Source organism: Arvicanthis niloticus, chromosome 2 (genome assembly GCF_011762505.2).
Source record: "Arvicanthis niloticus isolate mArvNil1 chromosome 2, mArvNil1.pat.X, whole genome shotgun sequence".
NCBI lineage: Eukaryota > Metazoa > Chordata > Mammalia > Rodentia > Muridae > Arvicanthis > Arvicanthis niloticus.
Window position 1 is genome coordinate 36,404,889 of NC_047659.1, and position 22,043 is coordinate 36,426,931.

Here is a 22,043-nt window from a genome sequence, read left to right on the forward strand (position 1 = left end):
ATAAATGAGCTGAGAGAGAAATCAGGGAAATGACACCCTTCATAATAGTCACAAACAATATAAGATATCTTGGTGTGACTCGAACCAAGCAAGTGAAAGATCTGTATGACAAGAACTTCAAGTCTCTCGCCGGGCAGTGGTGGCGCACACCTTTAATCCCAGCACTTGGGAGGCAGAGGCAGGCGGATTTCTGAGGCCAGCCTGGTCTACAGAGTGAGTTCCAGGACAGCCAGGGCTACACAGAGAAACCCTGTCTCGGAAAAAAAAAAAAAAAAAAACCCCAGGGGGCTGGAGAGATGGCTCAGTGGTTAAGAGCACTGACTGCTCTTCCAGAGGACCTGAGTTCAATTCCCGGCAACCACATGGTGGCTCACAACCATCTGTAATGGGATCTGATGCCCTCTTCTGGTGTGTCTGAAGACAGTGACAGTGTACTCACATAAAATAAATCCTTAAAAAAAAAAAAGAAAAAAGAAAAACAAAACAAAATAAAACAAACAAACAAAAAAAGAACTTCAAGTCTCTGAAGAAAGAAATTGAAGATCTCAGAAGGCGGAAAATCTCCCATGCTCATGGAGATTTAACAGTAAAAATGTCCATCTTACCAAAAGCAATCTACAGATCCAATACAATCCCCATCAAAATTCCAACTCAATTTTTAATAGAGTTAGAAAGAGCAATTCTCAAATTCATTTGGAGTAACAAAAAACCCAGGATAGTGAAAACTACTCTCAGCAATAAGAGAACTTCTGGGGGAAATCACCATCCCTGACCTCAAGCTGTACTACAGAGCAATAGTGATAAAAACCACACGGTATTGATACAGAGATAGACAGGTAGATCACGGGAATAGAATTGAAGACCCAGAAATAAACCCACACACCTACAGATACCTGATCTTTGACAAAAAAGCCAAAACCATCCAGTGGGGGTGGGGGTGGGTGGGTGGGTGGGAAGACAGCATATTCAACAAATGATGATGGTTCAACTGGTAGTCAGCATGTAGAAGAATAAAACTTGATCCATTCTTACTTCCTTGTACAAAGCTCAAGCCCAAGTGGATCAAGGACCTCCTCATAAAACCAGATACACTGAATCTAAGAGAAGAGAAAGTGGGAAAGAGACTTGAACACATCTACACCGGGGGAAATTTCCTGATCAGAACAACAATGGCTCAGGCTCTAAGATCAACTATTGACAAATGGGACCTCATAAAATTACAAAGCTTCTGTAAGGCAAAGGACACTGTCAATAAGACAAAATGGCAACCAACAGATTGGGAAAAGATCTTTATCAATCCTACATCCAATAGAGGGCTAATATCCAATACATACAAAGATCTCAAGAACTTATACTCCAGAGATCCAAATAACCCCATTAAAAATGGGTACAGAGCTAAACAAAGAATGATCAACTTCGGAATCTCAAATGGTTAAGAAGCACCTAAGGAAATGTTCAACATCCTTAGTCATCAGGGAAATGCAAATCAAAACAACCCTGAGATTCCACCTCACACCAGCCAGAATGGCTAAGATCAAAAACTCAGGTGATAGCAGATGCTGGCAAAGATGTGGAGAAAGAGGAACACTCCTCCATTGCTGGTGGGATTGCAAGTTGGTACAACCACTCTGGAAAACAGTCTGGCGGTTCCTTAGAAAATTGGAAATAGTTCTACCTGAAGACCCAGCTATACCACTTCTGGCCATATACCCAAAAAGATCCTCCAACATATAACAAGGACACATTCTCCACTATGTTTATAGCAGCTTTATTTATAATAGCCAGAAGCTGGAAAGAACCCAGATGTTCCTGAACAAAGGAATATATACAGAAAATGTGGTACATTTACACAATGCAATCTTATTAAAAATAATGACTTCATGAAATTCACAGGCAAATGGGTGGAACTAGAAAATATCATCCTGAGTAAAATAACCCAGTCACAAAAGAACACACATGGTATGTACTCACTGATAAGTGGATATTGGATCCAAAGCTCAGAATACTCACGATACAACTCACAGACCATTTGAAGCTCAAGAAGAAGGAAGACTAAAATACGGATGCTTCGAGATGCTTCAGTCCTATTTAGAAGGGGAACACAATAATCACAGGAGGTAGAGGGCGGGAGGGATCTGGGAGGATAAAAGAGGGGCAGGATCAGGTATGGGAGGAGACTGGGGTCGGGGGAGAAGTACAGAGGGTCAGAAAATTGAACGGAAGTGTGTAGCAGTCGGGGATGGGGACCTGGGGGTAGCCACTAGAAAACCCCAGATGCCAGGGAAACAAGAGGTTCTCAGAACCCAACAGGGATGACATTAGCTGAAATACCCAACAGAGGAGAGAGAGACCCTGTAGGGACCATATCCACCTGATAGGCACAGCCCCCAGGTAAGGGATGGGGCCATCCACACTTCTCAAAAATTTTATCCAAGAACTGTTTCTGTCTAAAGAAAACACAAGGACAAGGAGTGGAGCAGAGACTGAAGGAAAGGCCATCAAGAGACTGACCCACCTAGGGATCCATCCCATCTGCAGACACTAAACCCATACACTATTGTGGATGTCATGAAGTGCTTGCTGATAGGAGCCTGGTATAGCGGTCCCCTCAGAGGCTCTGCCAGAGCCTGACCAATACAGATGCGGATGCTCAGATGCTCTCAGCCAACCATCAAACTGAGCAAAGAGACCCTAAGGGAAGACTTAGCATAAGGACTGAAGGAGCTGACAGGGATTGCAATCCCATAGTAAGAACAACAGTATCTACTAACCAGAACCCCCAGAGCTCTCAGAGACTAAACCACCAACCAAAGAGTACACATGGAGGGACCCCATAGCTCCAGCCAAAGATGTAGCAGAGGATTGAGTTATCTGGCATCAATGGGAGGGGAGGCCCTTGGTTCTGTGGAGGCTTGATGCCCCAGTATAGGGGGTGGTGAGGTGGGAGTGGGTGGGTGGGAGTGGGTGGGTGGGAGGGCGGGGGGAGCACCCTCATAGAAGCGGGGTGATGGTGGTGGTGGTGGTGAGATGGGATGGGATAGGGATTTTGCAGAGGGGAAACTGGTAAGGGGGAATAACATTTGAAATGTAAATAAATAAATAACCAATACAAAAATTTAAATTACTTTTAAACTTGTTTATTATGTGTATGTAGAACAGAGGTGTTGGTCACAGGACAGCTTGCAGGAATCAGTTCCCTCCTTCGACCATGTGAGAACTAGGAATTGAACTTAGGTCATCAGGCTTGGTGGCAAGCACCCACTGAGCCCTTCACTGGCCCCAGATCTAATGACTAGAACTGTTTGTATTCCCTGAGAGCATGTGATTTGCGTTTTCTTACTGAGGCTTTCTCCTTAGACAATCAATCCCGGGTGTGTTCTTAGAGGCACTCCTTTGCCAAGCCCCCATAGCCTCTTCTTGTGCTCTTTTCAGTTCTGTATTGTTTTGTGTATTTCTCTTTTCCCAAGTACATTTATGAGAATAGCTATGTTAGGTAGGATTGGTGGGAATATACCATTCAGAAAATGCCTTTCAGTGAAATGTAACTTATTCGCTATAAAATTTTTTATCTGTAAAATGTGTTTTTGTTCTTTTACTTCAATTTTTTTTTTTTTTTTTTTTTTTTGGTGTTGTTTTAGTGGTGGTATTTGGTTTTTGAGATAAGGTCTCACTGCACTGCCCAGGCTGTTCATAAGTCTAAGATACTCCTGCATCACCTCCCAAGTGCTGGGGTTACAGGTCTTTTTCACCATGACCAGGTTAATTTGCCAGGTTTTAGTCTTACGGAACATCGAAGCAAAAAGAGTCTGTGCAAAGTTGCCCACCTTTTGGCCAGAAAGCAAAGACTATGTATGGAAAGGAAGAGAGACGATCAAGAGACACCTTCAAAAGCTGCTATGTGTGATCCATGCCCTCCAGTCAGGCCCTACCTCCCAGTACTATCAAATTTTAAGTTCATCAATAGATTGATCCAATCATTATGTGAGCCATTATGATGTAATCACTTCTGAAACGTCCCATCTCTCACAATTTGCATACCAATACTTAAGCCTTTGGAGGGGACAGATGACACTTAGACCAATAGGAGACCATTCATGTTCTGTTTTTTAGATGTGTGGTCATAGGGACTGAAACCAGACATTCACACATGCTCAGCATGTGGCCCACCACTGAACTCTCTCTACAGCTCAAACTTGGTTCACCAACTTCCTAGAAACAGAAGATATAAGAAGACAACAAAATCTCAACATAATTGTCTTGAACTATGCTTCTTTTTAAGGAATAATAAGTTTCTCAATGTTTTTTTGTTTTGTTTTGTTTTGTTGTGGAGTGGAATGGCCAACTGCTTCTAGCTGATATAACTGTAAGTCATATCGTTCATTATACTATGATTTTGTATATTAGTTCATGATAAAATAAATAAAAATATACCATTTAACCATTTCTAACAGTGCACTTAAGTGGCACTAAGCACTACCAACACTATACAATTATTATCACTTTTGATTTCCGAAGAGATTTCATCATCTCAAATAGAAAGGCTATACTCACTAAGCAATAACTCCACTAACTGCTCTACTCTCTGCTCTAAAAATCTAATGGTGCTTAGCGTCACATGAGTGTAATCAGATGCCATTTGTTTTGTAAGTGTAGCTTATATCGCTCACCAGTATTCTGACTGCTAACCATGTACATCAGTTCTTGGTTTTGTTGTTGTTGTTGTTGTTTCTGAGACAGGGTTTCTCTGCATATCCCTGGCCATCCTGGAACTCACTCTGTAGACCAGACTGGCCTTGAACTCAGAAATCCTCCTACCTCTGCCTCCCAAGTGCTGGGATTAAAGGCATGCGCCACCACTGCCCGGCTGTACATCAGTTCTTAACTCATCTTCATGGACAAGTAATATTCCATGTATGAGTATAACACATTTGTTTCTCTTCATTTGATGATACTCAGATTGTTTCTATCTTTTATCTATTATAAACTATTCTGCTAGAAATATTATACAGTTACTTCTTCCGGATCACATTTTCATTTGTTGCAGATGCTTTGAGACAGAATCTCTGGCTGGTGTTGAACTCACAGATGTTTTTCTGCCTCTCCCTTCCAGGTGCTGGGATTAAAGGTTTGTACGTCTATGCTCAGCCACATTCTCTGTTTCTTTCTTTCTTTCTTTCTTTTTTTTTTTTTTTTTTTTTTTTTTGTTGTTGTTGTTGTTGTTGTTGCTTGTTTTTGTTGTTGTTGTCTTGTTTTTTTTTTTGTTTTGTTTTGTTTTTGATAAAGTTTCTCTATGTAGTCTTGGCTGTCCTGGAACTTCATCTGTAGACCAGGCTGGCCTTGAACTCACACAGATCCACCTGCCTCTGCCTCCCAAGCACTGGAATTAAAGGCGGGCAGTCAGATTCCATGTTTTTGTGTGTGTGTCTTTTTTGTTTTGCTTTGTTTTTACTTATGCTAAGTTTGGTTCCCATTTTTGCTTTTCTTTTTCTTTCTCTCTTTACACACACACACACACACACACACACACACACACGGGGGGGGGGGAGAGAGAGAGAGAGAGAGAGAGGAAGAGCGAGAGTACGGAGCTGTATGGGAAGGGATGAGAGGAGTTGGAGAAGGGTAAGAATACAATCAAAATGTATGAAAAAAGTTTTTAAGTAAAAAAGCTGTTTTTATTTTAAACATGTGTACCTGTTTGTGTGCTGGTGTGTGCACACATGAGTGCAGGTGTTCTAGGGCTGGCTGTGAGCTGGGTGCTCAGGACCAAACTCAGGTCCTCTCTGACAGACCAGCCTGCCCTCAAACACTGAGCCATCTCTCCAGTGCCTTACAAGTTAGTTTCTTACTCCTTTTGTAACTCTTTCTCCTTCACTGTTCCCACCTGACCTCCGACAAGTAATCCTCTACCTTAACTCACTGAGGATTATTCAGTGTTGTTTGTTTGTTTGTTTTTTCCAGGACAGGGTTTCTCTCTATAGTCCTGGCTGTTCTGAGACCCCTCTGTAGACCAGGCTGGCCTCCAGCCCACGAAGTTCCCCCAAAGGGTGCACCATAACCTCCGGGCTATTCTCTATTTTTAGAGTATCTCAGTCAGTTATGTCTTCAGCAGCCGGCTCATAGTGCTGGAATTACAGGCATGCAACCTGACTTTTAGTATTTTAGGAATAAAATCATACAATAAAAGTGGGTGGGCTTCTCCACTTAGCAGGATTATTTTATGCTTCGGCTTTACTGTGTCAAGTTTATACTGTATGTCTATAATTTCTATATTCATGTATTCCATACCGAACATTTTAGATGTTTCCGATTTGAGAGAGCAAAAATAAAGCTTCTATGTAAATCACTGTATCAGAATACAAGAGTCTGCCTGAGCAAACATTCTTTATTCTTGGGCAAATTCCTCAGAGAAGAATGGCTGGAATCATGTGATTCGCTTGTGTTTAAATGGGGGGGGGGGCTTTGTTTGTGTGTGTCTGTGCATGGATGCACGTGCATGCATATGTACATGCATACGGAGGCCAGAGGGTGACAGGACATGTCTTCCTCCATCACTCTCCACTTTATCTATTTATTTTTTTATTTGAGATGATGTTTCTCACTGAACCTGAAGCTCATTGTCTAGTCAGCCAGCTGCTCAGGGGTATTTGTGCCACCCCACTCCCAACTCTACCCGACTCCAACCTCCCACCCCCACCCAACCTTGTACCCTGACTGGGAATACAGGTATGGTTTTTTTTGTTGTTAGGCTGGGTTTCTTGTGTGAGTTTGCTGTTTGTTGTTGTTTTGTGTTGCTGTTGTTGTTTGTTTGAGACAGGGCTTCTCTCTGTGTAGCCCTGGCTGTCCTGGGACTTGGAGACCTGTCTGCCTCTGCCTCCCCATTGCTGGGATTAAAGGTGTGTGCCACCATGTCTGGATCATGCTGTTTGTTTTTAAACACAGACCATGTTTGTGTGGCAAATACATTTCTGACTCAGCCAACTCCTCAGGCCTATGTCCAATTTCGTACAGAATCGACAAGCTGTCTTCCAGAGTGATTTTAGAGTTTTGCATTCCCGTCAGCAGCAAGCAGGCACTCTAGTTCTTCCACAAGGGTAACCAGATGCAATACCGACTCAGGCCTGTAACTGATTTCATTTACTGTGCAAAGGCGTCTGGTTGTGAGCTTGTCTCTGCAAATATTTTAATGTGGGAATTCATGCAATACAAAATTATCCATGTTAGGCTTGTAGGTTCAGCTTAACAGTAGAACACACAGTCCAGCATGCACAAGGCTCTATGTTTAGACATGCAAGGCCACACAAAAACACACATGTACACACACACAGGCAAAAATTAAGCAGACCGTTTTAAAGGGAGCAAGTTAGTGGCATCTAGTACATTTATAATGTTATGAAATTGCAATCCTAATCACAAAACATTTTTATTATGACACAGTTAAATCTCATACCCATGAAAGAGATGTTATTCCTTTACCATGAAAGAGATGTTATTCCTTTTTCTCCTAAGAATGAGAAATCACCAAACTATTTTGTACTTATTCTGTATATTTCATATAAACAGAACCAACAAATCCAGCCTTTTATGGTGGCTTCTTTCATTTAGCACGATATCATCAGGGTTCCTTTGTGTGGAGCACTGATCAGCATTTCATCTCTTTCTGTCCTTCCTCTTACTGAAAAGCCCAGGGTATCTATTTTTCTTAGGTTGTATCTGTGCACATATTCAGAATAAAAACCAAAGCCTCAAATGCTGGCAAGTAGTCTACCACCGAGCTGCAGAGCCAAACATTTTATTGCTACATTTTAATGAGCTTTCAAGCCAGCTCCTAAAGTTGTTCTATCTTACATGTTCACAGTATGTATGAACATTCTAGCTGGTGCACATTCTAACTACATTCAGTGCTGACATCATTTTAGTTGCAACAACTTTAATGAATATGAACGTGTTCTCATTTTTAAGTTTTTCTGTGGCTAACAGTGCTGAGTATATTTTTTATTTACCCATTTACATGGCCTCTTTTTGTGGTATGCCTAGGCAAAATTTCCACACTTTTTTTTTTTTAAATATTTTATTCAGGGTATAGGGAGGGCAGTTGAGAGAGTAGTAGAGGCAGGGAAGGGGGGCAGGGGGAGAATACAGAGGCCAGCCATGATCAAGTGAAGAGAGACCAGGGGAAGGGAATGGAGGGGCAAGATCAAGGGAGCAAGAGCCCAAGACAGCAAGAAAGGAACAAGAGCCGCCATTTTTTTTGTGTGTGTGTGACTCATTTTGTTCTGATTAGTAAACTGTGAGGTGCCGGGTGGGCAGCGGTGGTGGTGCACGCCTTTAATCTCAGCACTTGGGAGGCAGAGGCAGGCGGATCTCTGAGTTCGAGGCCAGCCTGGTGGTCTACAGAGTTCCAGGACAGCCAGGGCTACCCAGAGAAATCCTGTCTCGAAAAACCAAAAAAAAAAAAAAAAAGTAAACTGTGAGGCAAGATTTTTTTTTTCTACATTCTATAAACAAGACCCTTTAGATGTTCACTTTCAAACATTTCCTCTAAAGCATATACTTATATCATTTTCTTCAGAAAATTTCAAAGGCCAGAAATTTTTTTTGCTATTTTTAAGAACTTAATATACATTTTTTTCTCTTATGGTTTATCCTTTATTTTAATAAAGAATCATTTTCCCATCTGAAGATTGCAAATATTTTTAAACTTAAATGTGTATAGTTTAAACTTTAAGTCTATTGCTTTGTGTCACTTTTTGTTTGTTTTGCAAGGAAAGATCTATTCTTTGTACTCTGCATATCCTCACTGAACTACCTAGGCACCCTGGGTGGAAACCCAATACCCATGGCACGCAGCATTAAAACCGCATGGCTTACTCTTGGTTTTGGTCTTAAAATTTTCAGATTCATTTTAGAATCAGGTTACCACAGTCTCTCAAATTCCCCATTGGAATTTTGAGACTGTGTCTTTTATAGTGATCAATTTGGTTAGAGGTAGCATCTCAATAATCTTGAGTATTACAAACCATAAACATGGTGTATCTGCTATTTTGGGTTATTTAAAAAATTCTGCTTATTCTCTCTTCAACAGTACATATAGTAAAAAGATATGATCAAAGTTTACATTTTTCCAGATAGAAGAGCATGTGTGTCCCTTTTTTGTAAAAAAAAAATAATAATAATAATAATAAAATAAATAAATAAAAATCTTATTCCTAACTGCTATTTATCTAGTACAATTTTAGAAAACAAAACCTAGGGGTTGGGACTATAGCATATACTTAGCATGTATATGACAGCTTGGGCTCCACCCCAGGACCTCCCACCTGCAATAAACAAACAAGCATACACACAAATAAATAGTGCGATATCAGTATATAGAAATTACAAGTGACTTTTAAGTCTTTTTTTTTTTTTTCTTTCGAGACAGGGTTTCTCTGTGTAGCCCTGGCTGTCCTGGAACTCACTCTGTAGACCAGGCTGGCCTCAAACTCAGAGCCTCAAACTCAAAATCCCCCTGCCTCTGCCTCCCAAGTGCTGGGATTAAAGGCGTGCGCCACCACCGCCCGGCCCTAGAAGTAGTTTTTTTAAATCTCCCTTTTGATGTTTTCTTTTTTCTCTAATCTCTTTAGTAGTCTGTTGTTACATTTTACAATATTTGTTATTTTGCTTAACACTATTTTTAGATACTATTTTGATTTTGTTGTGGTACTATGAATATGTAATATGAGAAGACTATGCTCCTTTAGGACACACCACGTGTACATGGAGGAAGTTCATATTTACAGTTTGTAGGATGCGGTATTCAGATCAAGGCGGTTCCCAAGATTATTTGCCGTGTCTTCCCTGTTGTTTTCCATCGAGGATGTTAAACTGCACTGCCACCTAAGTGTTTGTTTTTGTATTTTTAAGATGACAGCCCATACACACAGACACTTACAATTACACCCTCACAATAAAGCATGCATCTTTAATGTCAGAACACCACTGTTTACCTCTGACCTTACCCTCGGCTTTTAAAACCACTCAGCACTCCTAAGGACATTTTTCTTTGCATATAGTAGTTACTTAGCATTTGCCTTGTATCACTTTGTCCATTCCTTTACTTTCCTTGTACTTTATTGTTAGCTGGCTGCAGGTCTGACAGCCCAGACTATCCTGGATCTTGCTATAGCTAAGGTTCACCCTGAACTCGTTTCTGATCTTCCTGCCTCCGCTTCCCAAATGGTGGGATTACAGGCGCACACCACCTCAGCTGGCTGCTAGTCTTCATATTTAACAAAGGTAAGCTTTTTATACTTATACTGTTTTTGGTCTTTTATCTTTTCCATTTTTGTTTTTTCAAGTCAGTGTTTCTCTATGTAGCCCTGGCTGTCCTAAAACACACTCTGTAAACCAGGCTGGCCTGGAACTTAACGGCCTCGGCCTCCTGAGTGCTGGGATTGAAGATGTGCGTCACCAGCCACCACAGCCCAGCTTATGCTCTCTTATAGACAGTATTTGATGTTCTTCACATCTGTATTGACAATTTCTTTAAAATTAAAGTACTTATTTAAGGTAATTATTGATCTAATTAGATTTATTCAATTTTATCATTTGGGTCTAATTTTTAACTCTGTTGTAGTTGTTCTTATTCCTCCTCTTATATAATTTTAAAAGAAAATTCAACTATTTTTAGCATTTCATTTAAAAAATTTTATTGCTTCATTAACTATACTTCTTTGTATTATTTAGTAGTTTCTCTACAATTATAATATATAACTCAGTTATTTTATTTTTATTTTTTATTTTTTGGGGTTTTTTTTTTCTTTTTTTTTCTTTTCGAGACAGGGTTTCTCTGTGTAGTCCTGGCTGTCCTGGAACTCACTCTGTAGACCAGGCTGCCCTCGAACTCAGAAATCTGCCTGCCTCTGCCTCCCAAGTGCTGGAATTAAAGGCGTGCGCCACCACCACCCAGCGAACTCAGTTATTTTAAAAAATTGATGTATTTATTTTCTGTGTATGATGTGTGTGTGCCACATATATAACTGGTGTCCATTGAGGGTATCAGATCCCCTGGACCTGGAGTTACGGATGGGTGGTGCCACTCTATAGGTACTGAGAACTGAACCTGGGTCCTCTGGAAGAACATCAAGTGCTCTTAACCAGCAAGCTCTCTCTCCAGCCAGCCTAACTCAGTCTTTCAGAGTTCAACTAGAACATTGTTTATTTTTTTTATTTTTTTTATGTAAAATGTCAACAGATATCACGAAAGCATATAGATCTTTCCTACTTCCTCCCATGTCGTATATTTTCTTGTCATTTTATAGAAGGTTTTGTTGTTTGATTTTGTTCATTCAGTTTTGTTTTTATGGGTTTTATTTTTGTTTTTTGTTTGTTTGTTTGTTTTGCTTTTTGATTCAGGGTCGCTCTGTGCAGTCTTGGCTGTCATGGACCTCAATAATGTAGACCAGGGTGGCCTCGAACTCACAGAGATTCTCCTGCCTCTGTCTCCTCAGTGCTGGAATTAGAGGCATACAGCACTGCACCCAGACTTTTCTAACAGTTTTATGTATTAACATTATTATATATGCAGGCAATAAGTACACTGTAAACTCTAGGGAGCTATTAGGCTTTAGCTAGCCATACATCTTTTAATAGAAGCATGAAAACAATGTTTTATTGTAAGCAGATATTTACCATGTCTGCTGACCTCCGTTCTCCTGAAGACCCACGCGCTGTTAGTGTCCTTTCCTCTTCACAGGAGGGACTTCCATCGTCACTTCTGGTAGCACAGATCTGCTGAAGACAAACGTCTCTTAGTTTCCCATTTATAAAGCTGACTTAATTCTGTCATTATTCCTGAAGGATACTTCCACTGGACATGGAATCCAGGTCTAACTTATCTACTGTGGCAGCTTTTAAGATGATATTCTATTGTCTTCTGGCATCTACATTTTTTTTTTTCTGAGAAAAATGAACTTTTGGCACTTGAAGTATTAGTCTTCTGTAAGAAAAGTATTTCTTTGTTTGGCTTCCAGATTTCTTTGCATTAAGTGTCAGACGATAATGTTTCTAGTCTTCGTTTCCCAGGAATAGCCCTCCCAGTTCTAAACTGTACCTAACTCGCCTCACCTTTCTGTCCTTTGTCTTGTCTACCAGGTAGATCCTCTACATCTGGCCCCATTGGTATCTACTTTCTTCACTTACAAGCTATCTGTGTTAATGGTAAGAGCTGATTGGCAAGTTAATTTTCATAATTTACTTGGGTCACTGAAGTTCCTTAGCAACGTAACAGTACTTGACACTGCTCACGGTGTGCTTGCTAGCCTCCCTAGGACTCTCATCTGGTGTGGGCTATACATTTTGTTAAGAGGAACACAGTAGCTAGTGTGTCTATTGGAAACTTACATTCCACAACTGTTCCGCTGTGATTTCTACACAAACCATTATTTTTATCACACTTACTTGGGATCTTGTGGGGGTCAGAGGACTGTCCATGTTCAGGGGATTGAGGCACCATTAGACTTGGTGAATGATCTCACTGAGCATGTCTCAGGTCAACAAAGCAGTCTCTACCAAAACACTTACTCCCAGTTTCTTTTAAAGATTTTTTTTTAAGGTCTTTTATTTTGAGTGTAAGGGTGTTTTACCTGCATGCATGCATGTGTACCACATGAGTGTAGTGTAGTGTCCTTGGAAACTGGAAGATTATAATGGATCTGTAACTGGAGTTACAGATCTTTGTGAGCCATCATGTGGGTGCTGGGAAGTGAGCCCAGGTTCTCTAGTATAGCCTGTGCTCTTAACCACTGAGCAGATTCCATTTAAAAAAGCCTCCAAATGCTTTTTTGTTTGTTTGTTTGTTTTGTTTTGTTTTTTGTTTTTTCGAGACAGGGTTTCTCTGTATAGCTGTATAGCCCTGGCTGTCCTGGAACTCACTCTGTAGACCAGGCTGGCCTCGAACTCAGAAATCCGCCTGCCTCTGCCTCCCAAGGGCTGGGATTAAAGGCGTGCACCACCACCGCCCGGCTCCAGATGCTTTTTATTGAAGTAATTACTCCTAGTTTTGTGTTGTTTTTGTAAGATTTACTTTAAGTAATGTGTATTTAGTTATGTGTAAGATTTATTTAATTGTGTGTATATGTGGACCTGTGTGTGAATGCAGTCATCAGATGCCCCTGGAGCTGAAGTTACAGGTGTTTTTGAGCTGCTATAATGGTGCTGAAAAGGAACTCAGGTCCTCTGCTAGTACTCTTAACACTGAGGCATCCTTCCAGCCCCTACGGATACATCTTACTCCTGTATCTCAGATACAGCAACCAAAATTGCTCTGGTTTAACAAGAAAGTATTTGGTTTATCTTTAAATTTTTAAGAATTATTAGATACATTCTGAAGGACTATGAATAATAGAAATGGTAGTATCAACCCCTACTTATCCTTTTAAAATAATATCAGATAGTAGGAAACATACTTGTTCTTGTTCTCTTTATCTGTTACTTGCCTCATGAGATTTTCTGAAGTAAATCACGCATACTATTCTTTCACTTCCTGTGTGAGTGTACTGCGAGGAACCATGCTCAGGATTCCCACATGCAGGGCAAGCATTCCATGAACTGCCCTAAATCCCTAGTCCCACAAAACGTTGGTTTGTTTGCTTGTTTATCCAAACAGGGTTTCTCTGTAGTCCTGGCTGTCCTGGAACCCACTCTGTAGACCAGGCTGGCCTCGAACTCAGAGATCCACCTGCTTCTGCCTTCCAAGTGCTGAAATTAAAGGTGTGTGGTGCCACCACCACTACCCGGCAAACATGCTTTTTGTTTTTGTTGTTGTTTTGTTTTTTAGTATAATAATCACTTTATAACTTGACATTTCAAAATAATTTTCCATGTCATTAATGTTGGGGGCATTTGAAGGTCCTGGCACCCACAGATCACCAGGGAAACCAGAAATGTTAATCACACAGGTATGTCTCCTCAAAGGAGGAAATTCCTGTTTTTCCATCCAGAAGGCTGGGAATTGGAAGTGATTAGCCGAGTGGTGATCTGTGTTTTCTGCTGGGTCAGGCCATGTCAAGCTTCCACAACCATGACTGGGGTGATGGCAAGTAGTCTAAATGACCCTTATGTTATCTGTATAGCCAGAGGCTTTCCCAAGCTCCTACCACCAGGACTGAAGGTGGCTAATATCCCAACAGACCTTTACATTATCTGTATGACAGACACCATGCCAGATCCATCCTTAGGCCCTTAAGCTAGTACAGATACCCTATCTCCAGAACCCATCTTCCTGGCAGGAATGGCACATACCCTGAGTTGAGTTTCAACATAAATTATGCTTCCTTATGCACTGGGAATTGTGCTACACCTGCAAATGTTTTTCCAAATTATATTGTATTTAAATGTGCAAGGACCCAATCTCCTGGCATCAGACTCCAGAAGTTTGATCCAGCCTGCTGACCAAACTGGGCTGAACCGAGTTTTCATTTTCACTTCCTCAAGGTTCATTTTCCCTGCATGCCGTGGCACCTGCAGGGACCCCTCACATTAACACACAAACATTAGTCAACTTTTCTTTCTTGTATCACTGTCTTAATTGCTAGGTGTTCTTATTCTGAGATGACAAACCAAAACAGCTTCTATTTAGTGATTTATTTGATAAATTTTAAAAGCCTTTTAGAGGAAGGTTAATTTTATTTATTTATTTTTTGTCCACAAGTCCTGTGGGTATAAAGTCCTTCAAATGCTCCCAACATGAATGTTATTGAAAATTATTTTGAGATGTCAAATTCTACTGTACAGTTTTTGCCTGCACCTCCCACACTGCTGAGATGACAGGCCTCTGTCACTACACTGGTCTTCTTTTCAGTTCTGAACTGTAATTGCCAGTTTTTGGTGTCAGCATCACAGTCCCATCCCAAGTTGGCAGGCTTTACTTGTATTGTATTTTCTAAAAACAGTTTTAAAGACCCTGACCCTTCTTCCTAAGTAGTAGTGACATAATCAGAACGTGACAAGTCTGTTCAATCATTATTAGCAACAGAGAGATAAAATAACCGTCTATCTGTAGGCTGAATTTATCCATTACTGCTAAACTCCCAATATGTTGCAATAATGCTGTGTTATTTTCATGCATTTGAGGTTTGTAATGGTGTCTCCTTCACTTTGTACAGTGGTTATTTGAGCCTTTCTTTCCCTCATAAATGACCATGTTACTTCATGTTTTTAGTATATTCTGGTTAAAATATTTCCTCACTAAATATTTTGTTTGAGAGAGAGAGACAGAGGGAGAGAGACAAAGAGACAGAGACAGAGAGAGAGAAACTGACTCATTATGTAGTATTGGCTGGCTTGAAACTCTGTAGCTCCAGCTGGAACACAAAGATCTGCTGCCTGTGTCCCGAGTGCTGGGATTTGACATGTGCCCCCTCACACCACACCCCTCACACTGTGCAGTAATTCTTTTACCTTTATGATTTCTATCTTCTATTTTCCATGAATGTATCTTGCAGATTTTCTCATATCTTAGAGTAGGTTTCTAGATCACTGGTTTTTTTGGGGGGGGGGAAGGCTGGGGGCTTTCTTCTTTTGAAATATATGTATATAAATCTCTTAATTTGACTCTAAGCAATATATTCCAGAAGTTTATTTGTTTATTTTGTTTATTTTGAACCCAGGGCCTTGACTATGATAACATGTGCTCTAAACTGAATTGCATCCTCAGCTTCACCAGTTTTTGCATATACATATATACTTACGTATTTGTTTTTATTCACTTTAAAATACTCTATAAAGCTGGGCGGTGGTGGCACACGCCTTTAATCCCAGCACTTGGGAGGCAGAGGAAGGCAGATTTCTGAGTTTGAGGCCAGCCTGGTCTACAGAGTGAGGCTACTGTGAGTAGTGTTTTCTGTCAATTCTCCCTTTTCTCACATATTTGGTACATAGTAAACTAATGATTTTTTTTTTTTTTTGTACACTGATATATTTTGTACTTTGCTAAACATTTATTAGATCTAATAACTCCCTAGTGAAATGTTTTGCTTTTTTTGAGACTCAATATCATGTAGCTCAGGCTGGCCTCACACTATGTGTACAAAGATAACCTTGAACTACTAATCTTTGTTACTACAGCCCATGCACTGGAATAGAGCCTCGGACCTCTGTTCCAGCTAGTGCATGTTAGGGATCAATCCCGAGGCCTAGGCAAGAATTCCAGCAAGGAAGCTACACCTGTAAGCCTCTGGTAGAGATTGCAGACTTCTGAAGTACAGGAGCCTATCATTTTCTTCCTTTTTTGGGGGAGGGGGCAGGGTTCGAGACAGGGTTTCACTGTTAAGCCCTGGCTGTTATAGAACTCACTCTGTAGACCAGGCTGGCCTCGAACTCAGAAATCCGCCTGCCTCTGCCTCCCAAGGGCTGGGATTAAAGGCATGCGCCACCACTGGAGCCTATCATTTTCAAGCACGAAGATTTTGACTTCTCACAGGTGTTGTTTTTAATTCCTTCTCTTCCCTGATTGCTTTACTTTGCCTAACAATTCAACAGTATCAAGACTCCCAAATGTTTGTTTGTTTGTTTGTTTGTTTGTTTGTTTGTTTTTGAAAGGGTCTCTCTATGTAACCTGTGTAGACCACGCTAGCTTTGAATACACAAAAATCCACCTGCCTAGCAAGAAAGTATGTGCTACCCATCCTGGCTCTGAGGCAGCTTTGAAGAGTAGGTTCCCTCCTCGTACCTTGCTGAGACAGTCTCTCACTGCATGCACACTGCAAGAGAGCTAGCTGGCTTTCACAGTTTCAGCCAAATCGCCCATGTCTGGCTCCCATCTCATGCTGGGGTTACAGATGCATGCTGCTGCATCCAACGTTTTATGTGGGTTCTGTGGATCAAATTCAGGTTGTCAGGCTCGTGTGGCAAGCAGCTTTCCCAGGGGAGCCAACTTCCCAGCCCTAGAGAACGCACTTTTACTTTGCTCCCAATTTTAGAGGAAATCCCCGTTTAGCATGTTGGCTAACGGTTTGTGCTATTTAGTCTTTATTATCTTGAGGTATGTTCCCTTTCTGCCTAGTTTCTTCAGAGCTTTTATGATAAAGGATGCTACATTCTGTTTTGGCCATCTCTTCAGCTATTGAGATGATCCTGTTGAGTTTTGTCTCTGGTTGTTATTTATGTGCTGAATTAAATTTACTATTATGTACATGTTAAATATTCTCTGACTATCTGGAGTGAAACGAATTTGATCATGTTGCAAGATTTTCAAAGTTAAATTCCTTGTTTCATTTGCAAGTATCTTATTGAGAATTCTTTTATCTGTGTTCATCAGGAAAACTGGTCTCATTTGTTGTATTTTTTTTTTTTTTTTCTGGTTTACCAAAATCATGGCAATCCTCATGGAATTCCTCTTGTCTCAGATTTCTCCTGAGTGCTGGGATATAGTCACGAGTCACTATACTGATGTTTGTGAGTTTTCTTTATACAGAGTCTCACCTGGTAGTCCAGGTTGTCTTAGAAACCACTCTGTACCCAAGGCTGGTCTCCAGTTCAGAGAATGTCTCCTGCCTTGGCTTCCCATGTGCTGAGAAATCTGTGGTCAATATTTGACTTAGTCACTGTTCTACTGTGTGAAGAGACACCATGACCAAAGTATGTCCTATAGAAGAAAGCATTTAATTGGGGGCTTACTTACAGTTTTAAAGGGTTAGTCCATGACCATCATAATGGGAAACAGACAGAGATAGGCTGAAGCACTAAGCTGAGAGCTTTACATCCTGATCTGCAGGTTGTAGGGAGAGACAGACAGACAGACAGACAGACAGACAGACAGACAGAGACAGAGAGAGAGGCAGAGAGAGGCAGAGAGAGGCAGAGAGTGCGACTGGGCCTGGCTTGAGCATTTGAATCCTCAAAACCCACTAACAATGACACACTTCCTCCAACAAAACCACACTTCCTAATCTTTCCTACAGTTCTACCAACTGGGTGCAAGCATTCAAACATAAACCTATGGAGTCCATTCTCATTCAAACCACCACAGTATCTGTTTTCAACTTCTAATATTATTTCCACCCTTTTATTTTCAGTCTATGTGTGTTTTGCCATTGAGGCATGTTTCTTGCATATAATCAATAGTAGGAAACTATATTTACTATTTAATGTGTGTGAGTATGCACATGCATGCCTGAGTATGTGTCTGTGCATCACGTATGTGCAGGAGCCTTGAGAGGTCAGAAAAGGATCCCCTCCAACTGGAGGTGCAGGCAGTTGTGAACTACCATGTGGGTCGTTCACCAAACGCAGCTTCTCAGCAAGAGCATATAAGTGGTCTTAGCCACTGAACCATCTCTCCAGTCCCTCGAAATTATTTTTTAATCCAATCAGCTAGTCAGCATCTTTTGAGAGTTAAAACCATTTTATGTTATGTTAACATTGAGAAGTATTTGCTGATTCCTGTGATTTTGTTGATGGTTTTCCTAACTGGGTTGAATGCTACTCAATTTTTCTTTTATACACATCCTAGGGGCTCACTGGTATACTGAAATAGATATGCTATTTAAATAGATAAAATTCATTCTTTCCTGGGTGGATGTGTGATTTTCTTCCTCTTCTATGAATGGCCAGCCTTTGCTATTTTTCTTTTATTATCCCTTCCTTCCTTCCTTCCTTCCTTCCTTCCTTCCTTTCTTCCTTCCTTCCATCTTTCCTTTTCCTTTTTTTTTTTTTTTTTTTTTTTTCTTACAGGGCTTTATATATTCTTGGTTGGCCTGGAACTTGATTTGCAGATGAAAACGACATTGAATTTCTGATCCTCCTGCCTCCACCTCTTAAGTGCTGAGATGACAGACATGTACTACCTTTCCTAGATTTGTACAGCGCTGTGGATTCCAGAGCTTAGGGCTTCTTAGACAAACGCTTTACCCTGCCTTACTCTTGTGTGTAACATTTCCTCAAGTGTACATTTGCAATGCTCCTGCACTCCTTGTGAATTAATTTAGTTTGTACTTATACTGGAATGCCATCTCTTGATTGATTCTGAAAGATAAGTGTGAGACATGGCAGTATTGGTTGTCAGTTTTTTTATTGTTTGTGCTTAAAATAATCATTACATGCTTACCTGTCTTTATAAATAGGTTGTCAGTTTTTACTTGGAACTCTTTTCCTAAAATCTGAGATTTTCCTGCTATGATTCAGTTACACATACTTTCAATGTCTTCAGTGTGTCTATTAGGACTGTCACTCACTCCCTTGGTTTCTTAGGTTTTGTCTCTTAACAGACAGAATTCTTAAGAATATACTCAACAGTTGTGGTGGTGATGATGGTGATGGTGGTGGTGGTGCATGCCTTTAATCCCAACACTTGGGAGGCAAAAGCACGTGGATCTCTGAGTTTGAGACCAGCGTGGTCTACATAGAAAAACCTTGTCTCAAAAAGACCAAAAACAAAACAAAACAAACAAACAAAGTTTAGAGATACTTTAAATATAGAAAGTCAATTGTTAAAAAGTTAGAATTGGAATGGCTTCTTCCTGGATCACCTACTGCTTTCAGTCTACCAGGACTGGGTTTAGGGGAGTGAGTGTTGAAGCCAGATAGAGTCCTTTGCTGTTCTGTCTGTTCAGGCTGTTTCTTTGCCTAGGCTCAAGCCATCTCAGCAGGAATGAAAACATTTTAAAGACACGGGTGCCTTCCCATCATACTATTGAAAACAGTAGTCCCAAGAAATTTGGAATTTTCCAAGGACTTTGATCCTGTGAGAAGAAAACCACAGGAGGAGCTTGTTTCTCAGCAAGGTATTTATTCATTTCGCACAGTTCTGACAACTAATCAAGCCACTTCATTTCACTGGAGCCAAGCAGTGATGAACATGACCACACCTTGGCCAGTGTGCTTAGTCATGCACACCCTTGTCTTTCATTTTAATTTAAGCCTGAGCTGGCAAGCTGGCTAACCGGGTTGGTGAAGTGGTTGCCACCCAACCATGAGAACCTCAGTTCCTCAGAACCCACATAAAACAAAACAAAAAGCCTAGGTGTATGGTGAGATCTTAGACTCCGGGTGGTAAGTGGAGACAGACAGATTTCCGAAGCCTGGCTAGCCAACGTAGGGACCTGCAGCTTCAGTGAAAGTCCCCATCTCAAAAAATAAAATGGAGGTGATGGAGAAAGACACTCCATTCCCAGTACCTTCTGGACTCCAAGTGCACATGGACAAGTGTACACACACACACCAAAAATGCAAGTCAGGAAACTGAAGATGGATTTGAAGGATGGATTAGTACACCTTTCTTCCTCTTCCCATACAATTGTGGCTACATACAATAAATTCCCTTTTTCTGCTTTTAACTATGTTGTGTATGAGTGTTTTAATCGGCCTCTGGAGGATGGGTGGCTGAGCCATGGTGGGGTCAGGCTCTGACCCTAACAGCTGTGGTAACAAGGCTGGTCAAGAATCATTGTCTGTCACACTGCGCTCACTACAGATGCTTTCCTTTATTGCACACCAGGACGTGATGCTGGTCACACTTAGCTTTGTGGCCTGTGGGTCCAGCAGGTTCTCACTTCCCCTAGACACCACTGACTTTATGCAGCCAGAGTTGGCGAAGGTCCCAGCCAATAGATGTCGTCTAAAGTGTGTCAGAGAAACAAACAGCAGAGTTCTGCAGGATGAAGGAGAACTCGGGAAATCAGACTTCTGTCTGCCAATGTTACTTACAACTTTCCGGTCCCACCCAGCAGTAAATCACCTGGTGTAGGGAACGAGGCGGAAATGACTACCGCTCTGAGGCAAGACAGGGAGACATTCAGAGCAGAGCCCCTAACTCAGAAATCATGATGAAGCCTCTTTCCCTCAGATATACAAGCACTGTAGCACAATTAACAACCACTTAGAGTCTTCCTCCCTTCTTAGCTATAAATCTGCAGTTTTCTAGTAATCTCACCTGAAAGCCATTTGTAGGGAAAGGACATGTTCTAAGCCCATTGTGTAGCCCTCGTGGCTCCAGAATTTATGAGATTGCAATTCCATTCAAGTTATGTCTCAATCGCCTTATAATATTACTTATCTAAAGAGAGAAAAAAGTAAAACAACAAAACAAAACAAGGCCTCTTTGTGACCCTAAAGATGTACCTTGCGAACCACCAGAAGGGCATATATGACTAACACTGAGACAAGTACAGCGCCCCCTTGTGCCCACACGCAAATTTGGCGACTCTCTGAAGCCCATAGCCATGCTCTCTAGCGTGTATTCTTAGTTTTTTCTGCTGACATGTTTAAAGTCTATATTAAAATATCTTTAACGAAGCGGGGCAGTAGAGGCACATGCAAAATGCCTTTAATCCCAGCACTCAGGAGGCAGAGGCTGGTAGATCTCTGAGTTTGAGGCCAACCTGGTCTACAGAGCAAGTTCCAAGACAGGGCTACATAGAGAAGAAATTCTGTCTCAGAAAAGCCAAAACCAAACCAACCAACCAACCGACCAACCAACCAACCAACCAACCGACCAACCAACCAACCAAACAAACAAACAAAAACTTTAATAAAAATCTCTGCTTCATACTGGCTAGTCCTGAAATTTTTTTCCTACATCAAAACTACAAATCCCAATTTGGCCCGAGTTGAGGTCACTAAAAGATTAATGGAACTCCTTAGGCTGTGGAGGTTGCCAGCAGAGTGGCCTGAGCCCTGCTGCCTTACATTCTCAATGTGTATGCATCCGACTGAAGTAGGCAAGCACACACAGCTTGGTAACCAGGGACTCCACTTGGACTGAGATATGTACATCTCTCTTTTCTAATTATGGTCTTGGCCGACCAGCTTCTTTACCTATATGCACTGCAAAACGGTTGGTTACATGTATCTCTTATTTACCTGAAGTAATTTTGTCCTCTCCAAGGCTTACTGCCTCCATCTGTTAACTTAGGCTTAGTCCTGGAAGCTTCTAGGCTCCATGCAATCTAATCTAGGCCTAGAATGTTTTCAGCATCTGAGACTTGCTGCTCAATAAACTCAACCCTTTCTATTTTTTTCTGATCTCTGTCTACCTAGTCAACTCAGTTGTTCTGGCTCAAAACTCC

The 22,043-nt window shown here is 41.1% G+C and overlaps 1 protein-coding gene across 12 annotated transcripts in view; it reads right to left on the bottom strand.

Annotated features, from left to right (window-relative positions):
- The window catches only part of Baz2b (bromodomain adjacent to zinc finger domain 2B), a 291,302-nt gene that overhangs the window by 237,805 nt on the left and 31,454 nt on the right, over positions 1-22,043 (bottom strand). For 11 of the 12 annotated variants that reach the window (XM_034494127.2, XM_076928797.1, XM_076928807.1 and 8 more), the window contains exon 2: positions 11,671-11,769. The gene's annotated coding sequence lies outside the window, so the exon portion shown is untranslated. Of the gene's footprint in view, positions 1-11,670; positions 11,773-22,043 lie in introns of all 12 variants that reach the window. The other variant, XM_076928795.1, reaches the window with a different exon arrangement.